This window comes from Humulus lupulus, chromosome 1 (assembly GCF_963169125.1).
Source record: "Humulus lupulus chromosome 1, drHumLupu1.1, whole genome shotgun sequence".
Lineage (NCBI taxonomy): Eukaryota > Viridiplantae > Streptophyta > Magnoliopsida > Rosales > Cannabaceae > Humulus > Humulus lupulus.
In genome coordinates, this window is record NC_084793.1 from 111,461,241 (window position 1) to 111,467,571 (window position 6,331).

The window sequence follows — 6,331 nt, forward strand, 5'->3', positions numbered from 1 at the left end:
GGAGAAATATCTTTCCCCTTTCTTCTTCTTTCCCTCTTCTGCCTCGGGGTTACTTCCTTCATTCTTTTTTCTTTTGGAAGGGTTTTCTACAGGGGGTTTCAAGGCTGATGGGTCCGCCGAGGTCGAGGAAGAGTTTATGTTTGATTTTGTAGTTATGGGCTGAGAGGTCATATTCAGCATTGACCTCGCCTCTTCTACATTGACAAACCTCTGAGCTCACTGATTAAACTCGGTTATGGACCTCACAGGCTTCCTCTGCATATCTTCCTAGAGGGGACTTCCCGGCAATACCCCAGCTCGAACGACCATTACATGACCACTGTCGTCTACATCACGAGCTCGGGTGACTTCCAGATTGAATCTTGTAAGGTAGCTCTTAAATGCTTCATTTGGTTGTTGCCGGACATTGGTCAGAGTCGATGCCTCGGGCCTTATTCCGATCATGGCTCTAAATTGCTTCTTGAAATCTCTTGACAACTGATCCCAAGAAGTAATTGAATGCCTCTTATATTTTTCGAACCAGTTTTTTGTTGGTCCTGTAAGCGAAGCTGGAAATAGCATGCATCTAAGCTCGTAACCCACATTACTTGCTCTCATAATAGTGTTAAATGTACTTAAGTGACTGTACGGGTCAGATTTCCCTTCAAAAGGTGGGACATGAGGAATATGAAACCCCTGAGGAAATAGAGTGCTGGAAATGTGGGGAGAAAATGGCTCGAGCTCCTCATCAGACTCTTCGTCCTGATCCCGACCTTGCTCATTTCGTAAGAGTCTAAATGCTCTTTCCAGTTGGTCAATTCTCTCCTGGACTGGATCCATGGGGGGTCTCACCTAAAAATGGCTATCGTTGATCACAATTCCAGGCTCGTGCCTTCGCATGGGATCCTTGCGCCCCTTTAGGTGATCTCTCAGGTCTGGGTTTGAGGGGTTACCGCTACCCCGATTTTGATTCAGGCCTTCCCGTAAGTCAGGGTGGTCCCTTTGGTTGCCAGTGTTTCTGCATCCTTGATCATACATACTAACTGATCTGGTGTCTTCTGAGCCTTCACTGGCGACGCTCATTGCATGGTTGTTTCGAGACGGATTCCTTTCAGGTTGTCTCATCTCTATAGTGTGAGACCGAGACATTTGGCTTCTCGCAGGCTGGGCGCCTCTCCGTTCTCTAGTAGTTTCTCCATTCCTCTGCTTCCATCCAGCCCGCCTCTTCCTATCACCCTGAGTCGGTTATGTGTTTCTCCGAGGTGGTGAAGGATATCTTATTGGCGACCGAGGGTGTTGTATGGGTGGTGTTGGCTGCCGCCCATCTCGGGGTCTGGAAGGTCCCGAGTTCGCCTGTGCTGGCTCTAGAACGTTCTGCGCGTTTCTAGGATTCTGAGTCTGAGCCGCTGCGGGCGCTCGGTTATTCCCAGTTTCAGCTAGTAACTCGACAATCGAGATAATAGGAGCTCTAGCCCAGGTGTTCCTTCGGGGCCTTGTGGGAGCAGGCTGTTTTGCCGGTGGTGGAGGTTGCTCCATTCTTCTTGTGGCAGCATTTTTGCAAGGTCGCCCACGAGGCTGGCGGGGAGGAACATGAACATCCTGCGGAGGTGGGGCCCGGACCTCAGGCGGAGGTTGGGGCTGAGCCGCCTGCCCCTCCGTATCCAATCTAGATAGCTCCTCGTTACGCTTCTTGGCCTCCGCCAACTACTTTCTCAACTATCGGTTTCGAGTTCCACAATGGGGACATATCGCTCAGGATTATAGTACATGTCCTCGTCGTCCCTAGGGGCCTGTGGTGCAGGAGGTCCTCGAGAGTCAGAGGATTCACTTCTCTCCTCTGGGTCCGGATTCATCATCGGCTATTTCCCAGGGCGTCACGAATAGCTGACTTCTTCTTCAGGAATATTGGGATCATTTGCAGCCATAGCTAATCAGGAAGGCTTCTTCGAACGACAAGACTCAGATTCGTATTGCTTAATGCTCTCAATGAAAGCACCAAACTGTTGATGCCTTATTTCGTCAACTTAAAACGTAGAGCAATTAAATAATATGAGCTATGGTTCGAATGAATAATATGGTGGAACAACAAGGTTTTTACGTGGTTCAGCAGTTGAATCTGCCTAGTCCACGAGTCTCTGTTATTTAGACTTGAAGTTTTCTGGAAATCCTTCAGAGATGAATTATCCAGAGTTTTCTCTCAAGATATCAAAAGATCTGTCCTTTACAAGTGTTCATGACCTCTCTATTTATAGAGAGGTTTCAGAGTTCATTCCGACATATTTCAGGAAGATACTTCAACATATTAATCAAAGTAATTACATTAAGTTATGTAACTCCTATATACAAGGAAACATCCCCTGAAGACCCGGGAACGGATAAAAAACTTGTTAATATCCCTTTAATGTTGGGATGTTACAACAACAAACATATTTAACCATACAGATTGTGTTACAACAGATGACTCATCGAATATTCAAAGTCAACAACCAGCATCGTGTCGGTCAAGGTTTTCGGGCAGGTTACAAACTGGTCGTCTTATTCCTAGACCTGCTCGGAGCAGATAGATTCTATTGAGGCTATCATGTTTCGAGCCTGCAATCTTTAAGCTTGGATTACTCGATCTAAAGGCACTCAATAACGGATGTATCCCGATGCTATGCCCTTTTGAGCCTGGAAAGAATCTCAAGGTTACATGTCTTCGAGTTGCCATCTTGCTTTGGAGGTTTTACAACTGGACCTTAAACATGTGTTTTATATATCTCGAGTTCATACATGACGAGTCCAGCTTTCGAGGTCATAATTTCTGGTCTCGAAATCTAGGTGTAACACTTGGGATTTGCATTCAAAAGGATATTATATATTGGAGTCCATTCTAACATTTAAGAATATAATTGGTGATTGGTTAGGTGTCGGGAAGTAAGTGGTAAATATTAGAGGCATTCGAGGAATTAGCCGTAATTGGGTGAAAGGACCAAAATGCCTCTAGGTGCATTTAAAGGGCTAGAATTAAAGGGAGGGCAGATTGGTCATTTGGCTTTTGTAGGATAAGTGTTATCAGGTTTTATGCCTTAGTGGGAAAGTCTAGAGTCTGAAGGAAAAGAAAAGAAAAGGAAAGAAAGGAAAAGAAGGGAAAGAAAAGCAGATCATTTCCAAGGTTGGTTTAGGCATATCTCCATCAGCTCTTAAGGTATTTTGGGGCAGAAACTTAGGCAGAATCAGAGCAGAAGCTTGAGCTTAAGGACTTTGATCTGGTTGGAAAAATTAGTAGGGATTCAGCAAGAATAAACCATCCACTTGAGGTAAGACTTAAGGTAGTTCATCAGTTTTAGTATTGGTTTTGAGTTGATTTTCTAAGCAAAGTTTTGTGGAAATCCTAGGGAGTTTTGGCTGTGGATTTGAGGAGGAGAAGTTCAAGCTTGTGAGGAGGACAACCTAGGCAAACTCATCCAGTAAAGGTAAGGGATTCTACTTTGAACTTTGTGGTTTCAGTGGCTGTTTCGCTGAGTTTTTTGAATTCTAGGTTCAGCCATGGTGAAATCTTTGATTATGGGTGCATGTGGTTGATTTGTGTATAGTTGGGATGCTTGGGATGAGTTAGGATTGTTAGTAAGCTTGTTTTTTAGTTTGGGTAAAGTATTGAAGACTTTTGGTCAAGTTTGGCTCAGGGAAAATCGAAGGAGAAAGTGGCAAGTTTTGTTGTTCTGTGACTAGCGCTACAGCGCTAGCCTTTGGGCGCTATAGCGCTAGGCCAGGTGTTCTGGGCGAGTTTGGGCTCTGTTTGTAGCGCTGTAGCACCCACCTTATAGCGATGTAGCGCTACCCTATTTCCAGAAAGGGGTTTTTGAGTTATTTTCAATGGTTTTTGCCCGGAGGTTCGGGGTTTGATTCCAGCACCCCGTTTGATGGAATTAGAGCTTCCCAAGGGCTCGGGATTGGTCCCGAGGCTAGCTTTTGGACTTGATGTTTGGTGATGATTTTGACGTATGGTTGTGACTAGGTGTGCGCTAGGGCTTAAGAGGGATCGTGCTCAAGGATCAAAGTGAACGATGCTAGCGAATTTAAAGGTAAGAAAACTGCACCCGGTATTTTGTTTGTGATGGGACTAAGTGCTCCCAATATCTGTATAATGTCATAGATAGTATTATTCCATGGGACATACGATAAACGACCTAAGGGTGCTGTATACAATATTTGCGCACAGGGCGCGACTTGGCCACTGGTAGCTGAGGATAGCTTAATATTCACCGAGCTCGGTTTAAGCGGGCCGGAGTCAGTGGGATAAACAGAGGGTGCGGCTTAAGGGAACTAACCCTAGTTATCATATGTGGATTGATTATTGATATGAATTGATATACTTGGTTTGATGAATACTTGATATTCATGAAAGCTTAAACTGATTAAGTACATGCCTATGCAATATGAGATATTTGACTATATGTTGATTGATTATGCTCTGTTATTGTGTTTTCTTGCTGAGCCTTGGCTCACGGGTGCAACGTGGTGCAGGTAAAGAGAAAGGCAAGTTGGACCAACCTTGAGATGGAGAGCTGCGGGGCTGAATGTACATAGCTAGTTGTTCGGCCGCCATGGCCGAGGAGTGGATCTGGACTAGAATTCTTAACAGTCTGTTTTTCCTTAGAGTGCCTAGAATTTAAATCTTGAATCTTTGTAAATGGCTTTAATCTTATTTTTATTTTTTGGGATCTCGAGTAAACATAAAATGTTATCGATAAGAAATACGGCTTTTGGGACCAAAATCTTTTAACCCTAGTTCCATTATAGTTTCAGTAACACATTTTTAATTAAATAACTTGATTAGCAAGTCTAGCACCTTTATAAACACACAGTGTAATGGTCTTGGCTGTCCAGGGTGTTACAACTTAGTATCAGAGCGTCCTAGATTTATGGGTTCCTGAAGACTGGCTGGAGATGTACATTCGCCGCGAAGGACAAGCTCGACTCAGGGTTTGGTAATTGTGTACACATGATTATGTGCTTAAATGATTTGAATGAGATATGACTGTTGATAAATGTTTGATTAATAGGGAACATGATATACTGATAGGGCTTGGCCCTTGATTATTGCATGATGTTATTGAGGCGTGCTTATCAGCACTGCTATGCATGCGAATGAATATATGGATGAATATTTGGATAAATTGCTATGAAATTGATTTCTTGGGAATGATTGGAGTTCCAATGATGGATCATGAAAGGATTATTACCCTGTCATCATAATCTGATTGTCGAGTCGTTGATTGCAGATTGACTTGGATAATTATGCATCCAAGAAAATCTATGCGACTAGTGGTTTGGTCCGAGACTAGAGATGGTGATCAGGGCCAGACCCCTCCGCTAGTCCTTGAGAACTAGCAGCAGCTGATGGCAGATATGCATCCTCGGCTACAGATCCAAGATGAACAGATCCGAATTTTACGGCAGCAGGCTTCATCTAGGATTGTTACCCCCATTGTGCAGCCAGTTGAGGTTGGGAACAAGTGGGAACCGTTGTATGAGCGATTCAGGAAGCAGCAGCCCCCGATTTTTGAGGGAGGACCTGATCCACTGAAGGTTGAAAAATGGATGACCATGATTACTACCATTTTGGATTTTATGAGGGTAGAAGGACATGACAGAGTGGCCTGTGCCACATATATGTTGAGGGAGGATGCCCGAATCTGGTGGGAGGTGGCATCACAGACCAGAGATGTTACTGCTTTGACTTAGGAAGGATTCAAGGACTTGTTCAATCAGAAGTATTATAATGTTTCCATCAGGGCAGCGAAAGTAAATAAGTTCATGGGGTTAGTTCCGGGCAGTATGACAGTTACAGAGTATGCCCTAAAGTTTGACAGACTTGCAAAATTCGCACCAGATCTTGTGCCTACTAATGCAACTAGGCAGGACATGTTTATTATAGGGTTTAATGCTATGATTGCCCGAGATGTAAGGATTACAACTGTTCCTGGAGGGACAACTTATGCCCAGGCTGTAGAAAAGGCTATTACCGATGAGGAAGCGGAGAATAAGATATGGAGAGAGAGTGCAGTGAGGCGGGAGGGTCGCAGGGCAATGCCTCCATATGCTGGTTCTGGTAGGGGTGGAGGCCCCAGTGATTTGAAAAGGAAGACCCCTGATGCTTTGATCGCTCCTGGCCTTGATACGAGAGGTCGGAGTACTCAGGGAGGCGGTAATACATGGAGGACTTATCCTGAGTGTACAAGGTACATAAGACGCCATCCGGGCGAGTGTCGGGCCAAGGCCTGTTATATGTGTGGGGTGGTGGGACACCTCAAGAAAGATTGTCCGACAGCGAAGAAGGGAGATGCGGGGAAGGTGGACAACTTGACTC